Genomic DNA, 18,446 nt, shown 5'->3' with positions numbered 1-18,446 from the left:
CTACACACCCCCTGCCTCTCCCAGTCTCACCCTGGCTGCCCTAGGCCACAGGAAATGGGAATGGCTCTCCTCTCCTCTCGCCACCTTAACCTTACTAGTCGAAAACTACAGCTTCTGGAATTAGAGCCTTAGATTGCATGCTCTGTGACCTCAGGCAAGTGCCTTGACTTCTCTGAGCCTGTCGCTCATGGTGAATGGGACAATCATAATCTCTGCTTGTCAAGTCTCCTTGAGGGACAAGAGGAGAGAATGTATCTGAAAGTGCTTTGGTTCCCGCCAAGGACCAGGCACAGAGACCAGTGGTTTGTTGGCTGAACTTCGGACACTTGAGGCACACAGAGAGATGGGACAAATCCCCAGCCTCAAGGAGGCTCACAGCTAGTGGTAGGGGAGGCAGAGGAGAAGAGGGGGAACAAGGTGGAGCTGGGTGGAGGAGGGTTGGGCCTAGGACTAGATCCACCCCATGTTCCCAAACTGAGGTCCCAGGAGCCTGGCCTGGGTTCTTTCAGCACCATCTGGGGTGGCCCAGGCTGACCGTGAGCTGCTGACCTGGGAAGCCTGCCTTCCAGCAATGGGCATGCCCGGATGGACCCCTGAGCCTGGCTCCCCAACCCTGCACCATGGAGGTATCTTCCAGTCACTTCTTTCTTCCCCTCATGTGCCCTTCATCCTCAACCCCCAACATGGCCTCGCCATGGGCTGGACCTCACAGAGAGCTGTTTGATGGAGCATCAGCCTTGGGTTCAAATCTCAGCCCTGCCACTTACCATCTGTGAGGACCTTTGGGCCTTATAAAATAGAGTCGGTCATTGCTACCATCATAATTTGCCATCCCCCAACCATTTCTGCCAATCCTAGAGAACACCGTGGGCAATATATAAGTTTCTACAAAGATTCCATGCACTAAGGTGACTTTCCAGAAACCAACAACCTGTGGATGGGTCCCTAGACTAGAGAAGTCCTGAAGGGCAGAGGGGCCAGCCTCTCCAGAACATCAGCTAGTTCCAACCCCCACCCCATATTACTGACAGCCCCTTCCAACATGAAAAAGTTAGAATGGGCATAGCCCAAATATCCCTATAGAGTAGGAGAAAGATGAAAGGTGATGGTAGAGTTATACAAAAAAGGTAGGGTTTAACAAATGAGTATAAAAGCTGAATCAGTATATTGATATTTCTTTTAGTCTCCAGTACCTTAGAGCAGCTAGAAATCAAAACCTAAAATTATAGGGAGTTGTAACCCATACCAAACTCTGAAATCTGTTCTACAACTAATTATTGCAATGTACTTTGAAATGTATTGCTTTTTTTGTATATAAGTTATTTTTTCACAAAAAAGGAAAAAGAGAGAAGAGTACAATAGAGAAGACAGAATTTAACAAATGAGCATGACTGCTGAATCAATATATTGATATTTCTTTTGGTCTCCAGTGTCTTGGAGCAGCTAGGAGAAAAAATGAAAAATCATGGAACTATAACCCATACCAAACTTTAAAATCTGCTGTAGGGTGGGCCACGGTGGCTCAGCAGGCAGGAACGCTTGCCTGCGATGCCAGAGGACCCGGGTTTGATTCCCAGTGCCTGCCCATGTTAAAAAAAAAAAAATGCTGTATTTAAATGTACTTAGTAATTTATTGCTTTTTTTGTATATATGTTATTTTTCACAATTAAAAAAAAAATGTTTAAAAATAAAAAACAGGGTTGTCCCTGCCCCAACCCGCTCGTGGAAAATAAGACATGGCCATGAAGCCACTTTGGCTGAGGGTGTGTGAATGTAAGCTGTGCCGTCCACTAGTGCTTCTCAAATTGGCCAAGTGAAGGCACCATGGTTTTGTCTTTGTGTTTTTTCAATCTGCCATGGACAGATATGTCTTTAAAATACAATAGAAAATTAATTACTAGATAAATTAAATGGGAAAAAAACACACAAAATATAAGCCTAGCTTTTAAGTAATGTATTCACCAGACATGAAATTGCTCCATTTAATTGATATAAATGTCTCTCACTTTCTGTATTTGTCTGGTCCTGAGCTGGCAGTGGTCCACGGGCCAAGCCTTGAGTAGTGCTGATGTAGAATCCCACAGTATCCCCAGGGTTTGGGTTGGGGCCAGCAGGTGTCTGCCAGTGACCTGCCTCAGCAGCTTGGGGGGCCACTGGCACCCTGCTCTCACCCCAGCCAACTGAGAGGCTCATGGTTCTCTGAATCCCTGTCTTTGTCCCTGTCGTCCCCCACCGCCCCCTGCCAACTCCCTTCGCCCCTCCCTACATTTTTAATTCCCATCCTGTCTTTCAAGGCCCTTTTCTAGCAAATTCCAGGCTGCAAGTGAGCCCTCCCTCCACTGAATGTCCCCAGTCACAGGCTCTATTTCTGCCCCTCTGAGTCCCTGGTGAGCATGCCTCACTCTCCCAGGCTGAGCTGCTTGGACACAGGGGCCACCCAACAAGCATCCGAACAGCACACACCCCACCCACCCACCCTGGGCATAGCAGAGAGCCTGAAACCAGCAGATGGTTAACATGTGCTTGTTGAATGAGCAGTTGATTGATCTTGATTTTGTTGATTTCTTGAGTTGTTGATTAACCCAACAAGTTAATTTGGGTGGGTAGATGTTAAATAGATGGAAGGCTGGGTGGCTGTCTGGACGGACATAAAGATGGATGAATGAATGGATGGATGACACATTGACTGGTGGAGAATGGATAGAAGAAGAGATGGGTGGATGAGTTGACATGAAGGATGGATAACCAGATGGATGAACAGACAAATGGGGGCACAGACTGACTAATAAGGGGTGGATAAGTTAGTAAACGACTACATGGACAGAGGGATGGAAGGGTAGACAGATGCTCACTGGATCTCTACCGTCTTAGGCGTCCTCTTTCTCTCCTTCCCCCACCCTTCCCCCCTCACCATCTCAGAACACAAAGATGAATGTTTCTTATTCGGGATGAGAGCAGTCTGTTAGGACTTGTGTTTTCATAGCAATTAAAAAATTTATAAGCAATATGACTGCCACTTGTAGAATCCCTAAACACAAATATAGAAGCAGAAAGACTATAAACTTGAAATGTGCTGCTCACAAAGGAAAGTGGGGTTTTCATTCCTAACGTGTCGAGACCCATATTTTTTGTTAGAACTATTAGGTACTTCCGATATGAAAACTGATCTGGTCCAGATTTCTCACTGTAGTTTGTAGTCATATTTATCAATTTTTTCCTTCATGGTTTACGCACCCATTTTACAGATGCAGAAATCATAACTTCCCGGACAGGGGACGAGACTTCCTAGCTCGCAGCTGGTTAGAGACCCAGTCAAAATTCCTCTCCATTCTCTCCTTCCTCAATCCCCTCAACAGTCCCTCCTCCCCCAAATCTTCCTCTGTGCCGGATTCACCATCTTCCTCCTCCCCTCACCTGGATGCCTAAAGCACCCCAGCCAAGACCCTGTCCTGGGCAGTCTTCTTTGAGGTGTCCTGAGTCTCCAGACAGGTGATAAGAGCTGAGGGATCCCTGAGAAGAAGCCGAGGCAATGTCTCTGCCTTCAAGGTGTTCAGGCTGGGTTCAGAGTGAGGCACCCAGGAGCAAGGGGCAGGTAAGGAGTAGCACTGCACTGGGTCCTGGGCCCGCACCAGGTCAGGGACAGAGGTGATTGTGGTCAGGGGACATAACCCACTGACGCTTGCTGTGCCACCAGGTACCTGGCGAAGGTGATTTGGGAGGCGGAATGGCTGATGATCTTGTATGTCGTTGTGTGTGCACGTTCAGTTTCTTTGAAAAATCCTTTCTAATTGAGTCTAATGTACATATATACATATATACCAAAAACAAAAAACAAAAAACAGTGTGCATATCGCAACTATCCAACCCAATGAATTTTCACAGAAAACATACCCGTGTAACTAGAACCCAAAGAAAGAGAATGTCGCCAGCACCCCAGGAAGCCCACTTCATTTCCCTTTCTAGTTACTACCCCCCAAGGGTAAAGGCAACTCTGACTCCTAACACCGCAGATTGGTTTTGCTGGTTTAGGGGTTTCATATATATGAAATCTTACAACATATGTACTTTCATGGCAGGATTCTTTGGCTCAACATATTGTCAATAGAGTCATCCATATGGTTGCGTTTAGTTATAAAGCATTCTTTCTCATTTGCTGCAAATATTCCGTAATATGACTATCCTGCAATTTATTTATCCATTCACCTGGTGCTAGATATCCGGCCTGTTTCCACTCTTGGGTTAATAAGAACAGGTCTGCTATGAATAACCTCGTACATGTCTTTTGGTGCACATAATGCACACGTTTTTGTGGAATTGCTGGGTCGTGAGATACGTGTGCACTGAGCTTTAGTAGACACTGCCAAGTGGTTTTCCAAAGCGATTGTATCAACTTCCACCCTCAGCAGCAGGCACTGAAGGTGGTTGTGGTTACTCTGCATCCTCGTGAGCAAAAGCTGGCATCTTTCTTTCTAGAAGGCAGGGGTTTTTGAAGGAGGATGGCCTCCAACTGCCTGGATTTGAATCCCAGTTTTCTTGTCGTGGATCTTTGGCAAAGCCTGTTTCCTCACTGCAACACCAGTTGATGATCCTGGGCTGCTGTGAAGATTGCACTGGGATTCCTAGATAGTAAGAGCTCCACATGTATTAGCTAAATGTTCAGTGCCCCCCTCAGACCTCAGTCTCCTCTTCTGTAAAACGGTGATAAAAATTCGAACACACCCACATACACACAGACTTGAGAGGACTGCCAGTAAATGAAATATATGTAAAAGTACTTAATCTTTTTTAAATTGACATATTATTCACACCTCATAAAATTTACCTTTTAAAAGAGTGCAATTCAGTGGTTTTGGGTATATTCGCAAAGTTGTGCAGCTACCACCACTATCTAATTCTAGAACATTTTCATCATCCCCCAAAGACACCCCCGTACCCCACTCCCTATTCCCACCCCCCTCCACCACCAATTCCTATAGTCCCTGGCAACCGCTAACTACTTTCTGTTTCTTTGGATTTTTGAAGTGCTTAATCTTGACTTTTCTGTATTTTTTCTTGCTTACTTATTTATTTTAAGAAAAACGAGTACATACAGATAAGCACCAAAAAAATACAATAAAGTAAAATCCCAGATCCCATTCTCAGAAATGACTGCTATTAACTTATTGGTGAACACAGTTCCAAAATTTTCCTGTATACAGTATATATACTTTTTAAGCATTTTTTACTGTCAGATATAACATATTTACCAAAAAAGCAATAATTTTAAAGTACATTTTACCAAGTAATTATAGAACAGATTTCAGGGTTTAGTATGGGCTAAAATTTCACAGTTTCAGGTTTTTCCTTCTAGCTGCTCCAGGACACTGAAGACTAAATAGAAACATCAATATAATGATTTTGTAGTCATATCATTTATTAAATCCTAACTTCTCTGTTATAACTCCTCTTTCTTCTTTGATTCTTCTCCCAATCTTCAGGGAAATTTGGGCTCTGCCCTTTTTAACTTTTTCATGTTGAAAGGAGTTACACCAATATGGGATAGGGGGATGGTATTAGTTGATGTTCTGGAGAGGCTGGCTTCTTTGGGTTTCAAGACTTATTTAGCCTAGGAACCCATCTGGAGGTTGTAGGTTTCTGGAAAGTAATCTTAGCATGTGAAAGTTTTTTTTTTTTTTTTTTTTTTTTTTTTGGGGGGGGGTGCATGGTCCAGGAATTGAATCTGGGTGTCCTACATGAAAGGGGAACATTCTAGCACTGAACCCCCATGCACCCAGTATGTGAAACTTTTGTAGAATCTCAGGTAGAACCCTGGATACCCTTTAGGATTAACAGGAATGGTTTTTGGTTGGACTCTGGCAAACTGTGGTAATTAGCAATATCTAGCTAAAGCTTGCATAAGAGTAACCTCCAGAATAGCCCCTCTGTTTGAATTCTCTTAGCCACTGATACCTTATTTTGTTACATTTTCCCCCCTTTTGGTCTGGAAGGCATTGTCAATCCCATGGTGCCAGGGCCAGACTTATCCCTTGGAGTCATGTCCTATGTTGTCAGGGAGACTTTCACCCCTGAAAGTCATGTCTCACGTAGGGGGGAGGGTAATGATTTTCCTTGCAGAGTTGGGCTTAGGGAGAGAGAGGCCACATTCTAGAGGATTCCTAGAAGCAACTTAAAGGCATAATTACAGGTAGTTTCAGCTTCTCTACTACAAAAATAAGTTTCTTAAGGGCAAGCCTCAAAATCAAAGGCTTGGTCTATTTTCTTGGGAGTCCGTAATGTTTGAGAGAGTATGAGAAGTTTTCCAGATGGGAAAGTTTAGTAGTTCCATATTTTTTCTCCAGTCCCTCTAGGAACTCTACTAATACTTTTTATTTATCAGCCCACCATAACCTGGGATGCATCCGGGTATTACATTAAGATATACAGAATTACCAGGCCTCGTTCCCATTCTGGGCTCCGTGTGTTTGGATTGTTTAAATGAGCTATCCAAGCAGGTTGATTTAGTTTATGTGTTACAGAAAATTTAAGTTCTAGACACAATAAACCTCTCTTCCTTGGGTCTCATACAGTAGGTGAAGCTCTAGAGTATATTTACTATCATCTTTTGCCCTGTATTCTGATTTACCTTAGCCCCGACCAAATCAGCTTCATTTTTATCTCTAATTGAAGCATGATCTCTTTTTTGATTACTTTAGCAGTTGTTGAATGTAGCAATGCTGACTTTCAGAGCTGCAGAGCTCCAGCTCTGAGTTTTAGGTGTCACAGAGGTACCCAAAGTTCCAGGGAAATACCAGCTTATACACATATAGCCCAGCACCTCAAAATCTAGAAACAAAACTTACAACTCTGGATTACATGTGACTGCTATAAGAGTTTACAATCTAAGCTCCAAATTTTCTTGTAAGTATTTTCTAATAGAGACCGTATCTGTTATTTTGTTTCTGGCTTATTTTGCATAGCACAGTGTCTCCAAGGTTCATTCACTTCGTTGGGTGCCTCAAGACTTCGTTCCTTTTTGTAGTGCACAATATTTCATCATGTGTGTACATCACGGTTCGCCATTCTGCTTCTCAGTCATTGTACCCCTCATTCCCCTCCATCTATTGAGCATCATGGATAATGTCCAAAATAAGCAATCCATGTCTTACAGTGTCTTCACTTAGCTGTACAATCATTAGCACTATTAATTTTAGACAGTTTTCATTGGTCCAAAGAGACAAGAACCGATAAATGCATCCTCACCAAATAGCAAATCTAAACTTTCCCTTATCATTTGTCCCTCCACCCCAATTATTTACCCCTGGCATTGCTGTGGTACTGTTGATGTGTTCCTAGTAACTATAGACCATTGCATGTAATGTTAATTTCCCCCCATACCCCTTTATTCTTGACTCTTTGTACAAGATTAAACTTTTGAGGTAGTTTGTGCAAGAACTTATAATTGTAGACTTAGTGGATGGGATACATGGCATTATACAACCTCTTTCAATACACCCTTTCAGTGTGGCAATATTACTTATAAACCCACTAATGAACTGCCTTCACTTCTTTCCATGCCCTTACATTTATGTTCAACCTCACTGGGTAACCGTTCATCCATCCCTAGTTTCTATGTACCTCTAAGTCTCCTATATTCTCCATTGTAAGCCTCCGAGTTTACTTTTATGACAGTCATCAGAACAAAATCATACAGTATCTATCCTTTTGTGTCTGGCTTATTTCACTCAACATTATGTCCTCAAGATTTATCCACGTTGTCATGTGCTTCAAGACCTCATTTTGTCTTAGCTGCTACATAATATTCCATTAAATGTTTATACTACATTTTGTTTTTCTACTCATCTGTTGATGGGCACTTGGTTTGTTTCCATCTTTTGGCAATTGTGAAAAGTGCCACTATGAACGTTGGTGTACAGATGTTTGTTCGTGTCACTGCTTTCACCTCTTCTGGGTATATGCCTAATAATGGTATTCAAAATTTATGTTTTGATTAGAGCATTTCCTAATATAACTTATGTAGACAGCTTAATTGAACACCATAAGTACATGGAACCTTGAGTAGGACGTAAGATTTTGTTGGTTTGTCCAGAGTGATGCCCCATTAAATCCCAGAGTGATTTGAACAGTGAATAAAAAAGTATTTGCAAAGTCCCCTTCAGGGAATGGTGAGAAAGGGGGAAAATTCAACTTCCCCAAGTTGAATTCTTGATACTCTCACAAGCAGTGTGGACAACCAAAGCTATAGGCTGAGACCTCAATCTTGGGGTTTGTTCATATGAAACTTAACCCCACAAAGGATAGGTCAAGCCTATTTAAAATTAGGCCTAAGAGTCACCCCCAAGAGAACCTCTTTTGTTGCTCAGATGTGGCCTCTCTCTCCAGCCAACACAACAAGCAAATTCACCACCCTCTCCCTGTCTATGTGGGACATGACTCCCAGGAGTGTGGACCTTCCTGGCAACGTGGGAAAGAAATCCTAGAATGAGCTGAGACACAGCATCAAGGGATTGAGAAAACCCCTAGAATGAGCTAAGACTCAGCATCAGGGGATTGAGAAAACCTTCTTGAGCAAAAGGGGGAAGAGTGAAATGAGACAAAGTAAATTGTCAATGGCTGAGAGATTCCAAACAGAGTCGAGAGGTTGTCCTGGAGGTTATTCTTACGTATTAAATAGATATCACCTTGTTAGTCAAGATGTAATGGAGATTTCATTTTATTTCTTTTTCTGAATTGATACAAATGTTCTAAGAAATTATCATGATGATGAATATGCAACTATTTGATAATATTGTGAATTACTGATTATATATGTAGAACGGAATGATCATATGTTAAGAATGTTTGTGTTTCTTTCTTGCCATATTTTTTTTAATTTAAAAATTAATTTAAAACTTTAAAAAAAAAGATGTAATGGAGAGGCTGGAGGGAACTGCCTGAAAATGTAGAGCTGTGTTCCAGTAGCCATGTTTCTTGAAGATAATTGTATAATGATACAGCTTTCACAATGTGACTGTGTGATTGTGATAACCTTTGTGTCTGATGCTCCTTTTAGCTACCTTGTCAACAGACGAGTAAAACATATGGAGTAAAAATAAATAATAGGGGGAACAAATGTTAAAATAAATTTAGAGTGAAATGCTGGCGATTGGTGAGGGGGAAGGGCAGGGGGTATGGTATGTATGAATTTTTTTTCTGTTTTCTTTTTATTTCTTTTTCTGAATAGATGCAAATGTTCCAAGAAATGATCATGATGATGATATTGTGAATTACTGATTATATATGTAGAATGGAATGATCAAAAGTTAAGAATGTTTGCGTTTGTTTGGTGTTTTTTTGGTATTTAAAAAAATAAAAATTTAATAAAAAAAATAATGGTATTGCCAGGTCATAAGGAAACTCGATATTTAGTTTTCTGAGGAACCACCAAACTGTCTTCCACAACGGCTATACTATCATGCATTCCCACTGGCAATGTTTAAATGTTCCTATTTCTCCACATCCTCTCCAATATTTGGAATTTTATGTTTGTCTAACAGCAACCATTCTTATAGGTGTGAGGTGACACCTCATTGTAGTCTTGATTTGCATTTCCCTTATAGCTAACGAAGATAACCATTTCTTCATGTGCTTTTTAGCCATTTATATTTGCTCTTTGGAGAAATGTCCACTCGTATCCTTTGCCCATTTTATACTTGGGTTATTTGTTCTTTTGTTGTTGTATTGTATAATTTCTTCATGTACACAGGATATCAAACCTCTGCTGGGTATGTGGTTTCCAAATATTTTCTTCCATTGAGTTGGCTGCCTCTTCACCTTTTTGACAAAGTCCTTTGAGGCACAGAAGCTTTTGATTTTGACAGTTCCCATTCATCTATTTTTTTCTTTCATTTTTTGTGCTTCAGTGTAAATTTTAGGAAACTATCTTTTATTACTAGGTCTTGAGGATGTTTCTCTGTATTTTCTTCTAGGAGTTTTATGATACTATCTCTTATAGTTAGGTCTTTGATCCTTTTTTTATACTTGTTTTTTATCCATTTTTAGTTAATTTTTGTATAGAGTGTAAGGTAGATGTCCTCTTTCATTCTTCTGGCTATTGACATGCAGTTCTCCCATGCCCATTTATTGAAAAAACTATTCTGTTCCAGTTCAATGGATTTGGGGGTCTTGTTCAAGATCAATTGGCCATAGAGTTGGTAGTCTATTTCTGCACTCTCGATTCTATTCCATTGGTCAATATTTCTATTTTTGTGCCAATGCCATGCTGGTTTTTTGTTTGTTTGTTTTGTTTTTGTTTATTTTATTTTATTTTATTTTTCCATGGGCAGGCACCGGAAAGCGAACCCGTGTCTGTGGCATGGCAGGCGAGAACTCTGCCACTGAGCCACTGTCGCCCAGTACCACGTCGTTTTGACCACTGTGGCTTTATAATAAGTCTTTTTAAAGTCAGGAAGTGTTAGTCTTCCCACTTCACTCTTCTTTTTAGGATCTCTTTAGCTATTTGAGGTCTCTTTCCCTCCCAAATAAATTTGTAACTAGCTTTTCCAAGTCATCAAAGTAGATTGATGAGATTTTGATTGGTATTGCATCGAATCTGTAGCTCAATTTGGGTAGAATTGATGTCTTAATGACATTCAACCTTCCTATCCATGAGCACAGAATGTCTTTTCACCTATTTAGATCTTCTTTGATTTCATTTAGCAATGTTTTGTAGTTTTCTGTGTCCAGGTCCCTAACATCCCTGGTTAAGTTTATTCCTTGATACCTGATTCTTTTAGTTGCTATTTTGAATGGAATTTTTCCTTAATTGCCTCCTCAATTAGGTCATTACTTGTGTATTGAAACATTCCCAATTTTTACATTAAACTTGTATCCCACCACTTTGCTGAAATTATTTACTAGCTCAAGCAGCTTTGCTGTAGATTTCTCAGGACATTCCAGGATCGTGTTATCTGCAAATAATGAAAACTTTACTTCTTTTCTATTTGGATGCCTTTTCTTTCTTTCTCCTGCCTGATCGTTCTAGCTAGGACTTCTAGTACGATATTGAATAATAGTGGTGACAGCGGGCATCCCTGTCTTGTTCCCAGTCTTAGGGAGAATGCTTTCAATCTCTCACCATTAAGTATGAGGCTGTCTATGGGTTTTTCATATATGCCCTATATGATGTTGAGGAATTTTCCTTCAATTCCTATCTTTTGAAGTATTTTTGTCAGAAAAGTATGCTGAATTTTGTTGAATGCTTTTTCAGCATGAATCAATATGATGATGTTATTTTTTTCCCTTTTGATTTGTTAATGTGCTATGTTACATTGATTGATTTTCTTGTGTTTGAACCACCCGTTTATTTCTGGTGTAAACCCCACTTGGTCGAGATATATAATTCCTTTTTTTTTTTTTGCACGGACAGGCACCAGGAATAGAACCCGGGTCCAGCATTGCAGGAGAGAACTCTGCCTGCTGAGACACTGTGACCTGCCCTATGTAATTCTTTTAATGTGTCATTGGAGTCGATTTGCATTATTTTGTGGAGAATTTTTGCATATGTGTTCATTAGGGAGATTGGCCTATAGTTTTGCTCTCTTGTAGTGTCTTTATCTGTTTTTGATATTAGAGTGATTTTAGCTTTATAAAATGTGTTAGGGAGCTGTGCCGGTTTGAAACTGCTGTGTACCCCAGAAAAGCCAGGTTCTTTAATCCTGATATAATACTGTAGGGTGGGATCTTTTTTGTTAAGTTGTTTTCATGGAGATGTGACCTGCCCATTTGTGGGTGAGACCTTTTGATTAGGTGGTTTCCATGGAGAGGTGTCTCTGCCCGTTCAAGGTGAGCTTTAATCTGCTTACCGGAGTCCTTTAAGAGGGAACCATTTCGGGAAAAACTCAGAGCTGACACAGACAGAGCCTTTTGGAGATGCAGAAAGAAATCCCCCCCCACCCCGGAGAGCTGTTTGAAACCAGAAACCAAAGGACTGGTAGACGCCAGCCACCTGCCTTCCCAGCTGACAGAAATGTTCTAGATGACATCAGCCTTTCTTGAGTCAAGGTATCTTTCTCTGGGTGCCTTAGTTTAGACATTGCTATGGTCTTGGAGCTATAAATTTGTAAATTAATAAATCTCCTTTATAAAAGCCAACCCATTTCTGGTATATTGCATTCCAGCAGCATTAGCAAACTAAAACAGTAGCATTCCTTTCTCCTCAAAATTTTGGAAGAGTTTTAGCAGGGTTGGTGTTAGTTCTTTTTTGTAAAGTTTGATAAAGTTCCCGATGAAGCCGTCTGACCCTGGGCTTTTCTTTGTAGGGAGATTTTTTGATGGCTGATCAACTGTCTTTACTTGCAAATGGTTTGTTGAGATCTTTTATTTCTTCTTGAATCAGTGCTGGTTGTTCGTGTGTTGCTAGGAATTTGTCCATTTCATCTAAGTTGTTTAGTTTATTGGCAGGTAGTTCTTTATAATGTCCTCTTATGATTTTTAAAATTTCTTCAGGATCCATGGTAACTGAAAGGTTTAGGAGGCAAAAAGGTGAGAAAGAAGGATGATAGTCTGGGAAATTTCAAGTGGGTGGATTTATTTCTGCACTCCCAGGCTGAGCTCACCAAATTCAAGATGGTGAGAGGTGAGTCAGTGCCTGGGTGGTGGCGTGGGCAGTTTTTAAGCGAGGGGGTCAGGTGACGCCTGGAAGGGGCAGTTCTCCGGAAGTCAGGTGTCTGGAAGGGGCGGTTCATCAGTTCCGGAAGTCAGGTGTCGGGAAGGGGCGGTTCCAGAAGCCACGTTGGGAGGGGCGACACAACCTCCGCAGCTCCAGTTGCAGTGCCCTTCCCGGTTCCCCCGACCTAACAGCAACAACCCTCCTCTCATTTCTGACTTTATTTGCCTCCTCTCTTTTTTTTTTATTTTTTTTTATTGATTTTCTCAAAGAAACAACTTTGGATTTTATTGATTCTTTCTATTATTTTTGTTGTTGTTGTTCTCCAGTTTGTTTATTTCTGCTTTCACCTTTGTTATTTTTCACCTTCTGTTTGCTTTAGGATTAGTTTGCTGTTCTTTCCCCCAAGTGAGAGTTAAGCCTTGATTTTTGCTGGTTCTTCTTTTTCATACAGACATTTAGGGCAATATCTTTCCCTCTCAGCACTGCCTTTGCTGCATCCCCTAAGTTCTGATATGTTATATACTCATTTTCATTTCTCTTCACATATTTATTAAGTTCTCTAGCAATTTCTTCTCTGACCCACTGATGATTTAAGAGTATGTTGTTTAATCTACATATATTTGTGAAAGTTCTAGTTCTTTGGTGGTTATTAATTTCCAGCTTCATTCCATTCTGGTCAGAGACAGTGCTCTGAATAATTTCAATCTAATTAAATTTATAAAGACTTGTTCTTTGTTCCAGCATATCATCTATCCTTGAGAACATTCCATGAAGACTAGAGAAGACTGTACATGCTGGTGTTTTGGGGTGTAATGATCTATATATGTCTATTAGGTCTAATTCTTTTATCACATTGTTTAAGTTCTCTACTTCCTTGCTGATACTCTGTCTGGTTATTCAATCTATAGAGGAGAGTGGTGTATTGAAGTCTCCCACTATTATTGTTGAAACATCTATTGTTCCCTTAGTTTTGCCAATATTTACCTCATGAGCTCCTTAATTGGGAGCATAAGCATTTATGATTGTTATTTCCTCTTGGTGAATTTTCCCTTTTATTAATATGTTCTTTGTCTCTTATGACATCTTTATATTTAAGGTCTATTTTATCTAATATTAGTACAGCTACTCCTGTTTTGGTTATAGTTTGCATAGAAGATCTTTTTCCATCCTTTCATTTTCAATCTATGTGTATCCTTGGGTCTAAGATGTGTCTCTTGTAAGCAGCATATAGATGGATCATGTTTTTTTAATCCATTCTGCCAATCTGTATATTTTAATCGGTGAGATAAGTCTGTTAACATCCAAAGTTATGACTGTAAAAGCAGTTCTTAAATGTACCATCTTATCCTTTAGTTTTTATTTGTCAGAACTATACATTCTTTTCCCTCTCTCTTTCTTTATCTTTTAAGTTACCCTTACTGATACTATTCAATTCTGTGCCCTCCTCCAGGCCCCCCTCTCCTGTCTCTTTTTTTTCAGTTGGCAGAATTCCCTTTAGTATTCCTTGTAGGGCAGGTCTCTTGCTGACAAATTCTCTTAGCCTTTGTTTGTCTGAGAAGATTTTTAATCTCAATTTTGAAGGACAATTTGGCTGGATAAAGAATTCTTGGCTGGAAGTCTTTCTCATTCAGGATCTTAAATGCATTATACCACTGCCTTCTCGCCTCCATGGTGCCAGTTGAGTAGTCTGAACTCAGTCTTATGTGGTTTCCCTTGTAGGTGTGAATTGCTTTTCTCTTGCTCTTTCAGGACTCTTTGCTTCTCTTCAGTGTTTGAAATCTGATTAGTATGTGTCTTGGAATTGCCCTATTTGGGTTTATTCTATTTGGGGTTCATTGGACTCCTTTTATTAGCATATTTATGTATTTTATAATAGTTGGGAAGTTTCCCCCCCCATCATCTCTTCAGCTAACCTTCCGAGGCCTTTATGTTTCTCTTCTCCTTCTGGGACACCAGTGATTCTTACATTTGTGCTCTTCATATTGTCACTTATTTCTCTGAAATCCTTTTCCACTTTTTCCATCTTTTTGCTATTTGTTCTCTTTGTGCTCAAGTTCAATTGTCCTGTCTTCTAGCTCATTTATTCTTTCTTCTAGCTCTTTAAATCTGCTGTTGTGTGTCTCTAGTATACTTTTAATCAGGCCTACATTCTCTTCCATCTCTGTGAGATCTGCGTTTTCTCTATTTATTCTTTAAAATTCTTCTTTATGCTGTTCCAGTATCTTCTCGCTATTGTTTATGTCCTTATGAACATCCTTGATTAGATGTTACAAATTCCATGTGTTGGAGAAGCCATAAAATATCGCCAGCATGGCTGCCGTGGCTGATGCAAGGCAACACAAAATGGCTGACCTTAAATCTGCCCTCCGCCCTAGCAACAACAGTGACCAATCCCAGAAATCTGCCCTCCGCCCTAGCAACAACAGTGACCAATCCCAGAAATCTGCCCTCCGCCCTAGCAACAACGGTGACCAATCCCAGAAATCTGCCCTCCGCCCTAACAACAACGGTGACCAATCCCAGAAATCTGCCCTCCGCCCTAGCAACAACGGTGACCAATCCCAGAAATCTGCCCTCTGCCCTAACAACAACGGAGACCAATCCCAGAAATCTGCCCTCCACCCTAGCAACAATGGTAACCAATCCCAGCCTGACATGTGTCCCTGCACGCTCCCAGCCTATATAAGCCTGTGCACTTCCTCAATAAAGCAGACGCCTTCCACTCACCCCTGAGGGTTGTCTCCTGGGTCGTGTGCTGTGTGCTGTGTGTTTGTGTGACTGACTCAGTACGGCCACTTACCCCCAGCCATCAGCTAACCAGCCATCAGCTACCCAACACCATGTCCCCTCCGATGTTTTAACTTGGTCGTTTGGCTGGGCCATATCTGCCTGAATCTTCAGGTGCTTTGTGATTTTCTGTTGCGTTCAGGGCATTGGATTGTCTTGAAAAGGTTGTTTTGCAAGTTGGTTTCCTTCACTTGCTAAGGTTGTGTGTTTGTTTAGGTTTGTGTTGAAAGTCTCTCTTTGCACTTGGCTTGTCAGGAATTCCCCGCCAAACCCAGGCGGGTCTCATGGAGGGTGTGCAATTCAGTGTGAGGCTCCCCAATAGGTGGCACATATGAGCCACCTCTTCCTCGTCAGGCCCGCCTCTCCCCAGCTGCGGCAATTCCATCTGAGTAAATGGAGACCTACAGTAATCCCAGCCAGGGCCTCTGATCTCCCTGCGTGCTGGGAGCCACCAACCCTGGGGCCTCCTGGGGATGAGTGTGTGCACCTCAGCAGACACCCCACTTAGGGGCCAGCTGGGTCTAGTGGCCCTCAGGCTCCTGCGTGGGGTAACCTTGGGCTGTGGGCCTGGGTATTTCCACTGCACCTGCCCGCAGCTGGCCTGGGAATGCCTGGAGGTTGGTCCTGGTGCAGAGCAGGGCGTGTGGTCCCAGTGCAGGCCGGGATGGCTGGTCACCGCGTGTGGCTAGGCATGCTTCCGGGACGTCTCCCAAGCTAGCCGCTGGGGTAGGCTGGAGTGGAGGAACAGTCCGCTCCTTTGGAGCTGCACTCCCCATGGGTTGCCACTTGCCCCCAGCGGGTCTTGCCCGAGCTCACTCACCCCGTTCTCTCCGTCTCAGTTTCTCCACTTTTTCCTCCCAGACCACCCTGTGTAGTGTAGAAGACCTTCTCTGGTCACTTACACCCTGGAACTGCAGCCCCGCTCTTTCTTCTCATCCCTTCTCTCATTGTTCCATGGGACAGGGTGAACTCGGCCCATCCTATTCTGCCATCTTCCCAGAAGGGTATTTTTTAACTTTCGAAAGAGTAAATATTAAATAACTAGCACTGTGACAGGCACTAATATGCACTCAACCAATTATAGCTCTGTGCGTGTGTGAGTGTGTGTGTGTGTGTGCAGAGATAGAAAGAGGGCACTTAGCAGACAGAGAAAATATAAACTCACTCATTCAACAAATACCCATTTGCTCATTCTCACTTGAGGGGAAAAGGCCTGTGGAGAGAAATAAGACGAGTCTTGCTTTCGGGAACTCGCCACCTAGTGGCAAAGAGAGGCGTGAGCACTCCACAGGGTAAACGCAAAGCAGAACGCATTGGGACAAGAGCTGTGGGAACTCAGAGGTATTATTAACCTGGGGAACTTGGGGAGGGCATCCTGGAGGGGGTGGCACTCCAAGGATGGGCAGGCTTTCCGGACGTGGATGTGCGCTCTGAGCGAGGAGTGCTGAGAGCTGGGAGGCAAGGAAGGCGTGATGACACATGATGGGGTGCGGCCAGGGCTTCCCAGTCCAGGAACAAGGCGTGTCTATAGAGAGAGGCTAGCAACGTGGGGCAGTGGGTGACAGAGCCAAATGGGAAAAGGGAGCAAGGGGCTGAGCCAGGCCAGCTCACGCCAAGCCTGGGAAGGGCACTGTGGGCTGGCTGTGAATCCCCCCACCGAGCCACCCTGTGTCCCTGCAGCATTTTTTTACCCCTCCAAGCCCACTGTGGCTGGACTCATAAGAGGAGAGGGTGGTGGCCCGGATGGGTGAAGGAGCCTGGGTTTCCGGGTCCCATCGACTCTCCCCTCTCTTAGCTGTGGGACCTAGGACAAATGCTTCCCCTGCCTGAGCCTGGTTCTTCCAGTGTGAAGTGGAGGTGATTTTAAGTCACTTTGACAGGGTTAGAGCTGATGGTTCAAGCGTCTGGCACGATGCCTTGGAAGGTGCCACCAAACGTCCAGATGGATGGGCTTGGGGGCGGCTGGACAGGCAGGTGACACACGACTCAAGTCCCCTGCAAAGCCACCCCCCTCCCCAATTTCAGTAATTGATATTTCAGAAAGAAAGAATGGAAGATGTCACCATGGTTGAAATCAGAATTCAGGGCCTTCCTTACATTTATTGTACAATTTAGCCCACAACGGAGGACTCCAGTCTGTTCAGCTCTCAGGCCTTCAGAGGCATTGTCGGGTCCTGAGGAGGGCAGAAACGAATTGCGGGGGCCATTGAGGGGCAACTGATGGGTAGGGAGATGCAGGGGGCGGGGTGGGGGGGAAGAAACCAGCCGCTGCCCTCTCACCCTGCTCAGACCCAGCTCAAGGGAACATCTCTGGCACTGCAGGAGTCAACTGGGAAATGTCCCCCTGGGGACAGGAGGCCCAGGGGAGGTCTCGGTGGGGTGAGCTGGAGGGATGGATGATGCAGACTTAGCTCCAGGGGTAAAGCTGTGGGGCCCTAAGAAATCACTGAATACATGCAAGTGAGAAACAGATGCCGAGTAAGATTTGCCTGGGTCATTCATGAAATTAGAGGCAGGACAAGGCTAAAGCCGGGGCCCCTGACTTAGGCTCAGGGTACTGGAGAGAGGGGACCCTGCTAACTACCCCCATCCCCGCCCTCCAGGAAGCCCACTGCGCCAGCGCCTTCTAGTGCCCAATAGCCCTTTCTGCGAGTGGTCCCCAAGTCCCCGGGGCCTGCTGAGGGGAAGCAGGAGCTGCAGAGCCCCTGGAAAACAAGTCCTGCCTCCAGACCACAGTCTAGGGGAGAAGCCACAAGACCAGGGGACGGGCCCAGAAGGGGTAAGTGATGACTGTCAGTCAAGGGTCCCAGGAGGGCCATTTGGGGATGGAGCTCCCAGGGCACGGCAGAGATCGGCAAGGAGAATGTACCCCTGCCCTGGGCAGCAGCCAGTGATTAGAGGAAGGCAGCCGGACCCTCAGGAATGCACAGTGACTGCGCAGCAGGGACAGAGGCTTCCCGGCCAGGGGAGGTGGGTGTGAGCAGCCTCAGGAAAGAGCTCTGCTGCGCTGAGA

This window comes from Tamandua tetradactyla, chromosome 23 (assembly GCF_023851605.1).
Source record: "Tamandua tetradactyla isolate mTamTet1 chromosome 23, mTamTet1.pri, whole genome shotgun sequence".
Lineage (NCBI taxonomy): Eukaryota > Metazoa > Chordata > Mammalia > Pilosa > Myrmecophagidae > Tamandua > Tamandua tetradactyla.
This window is presented reverse-complemented; position numbering follows the sequence as displayed.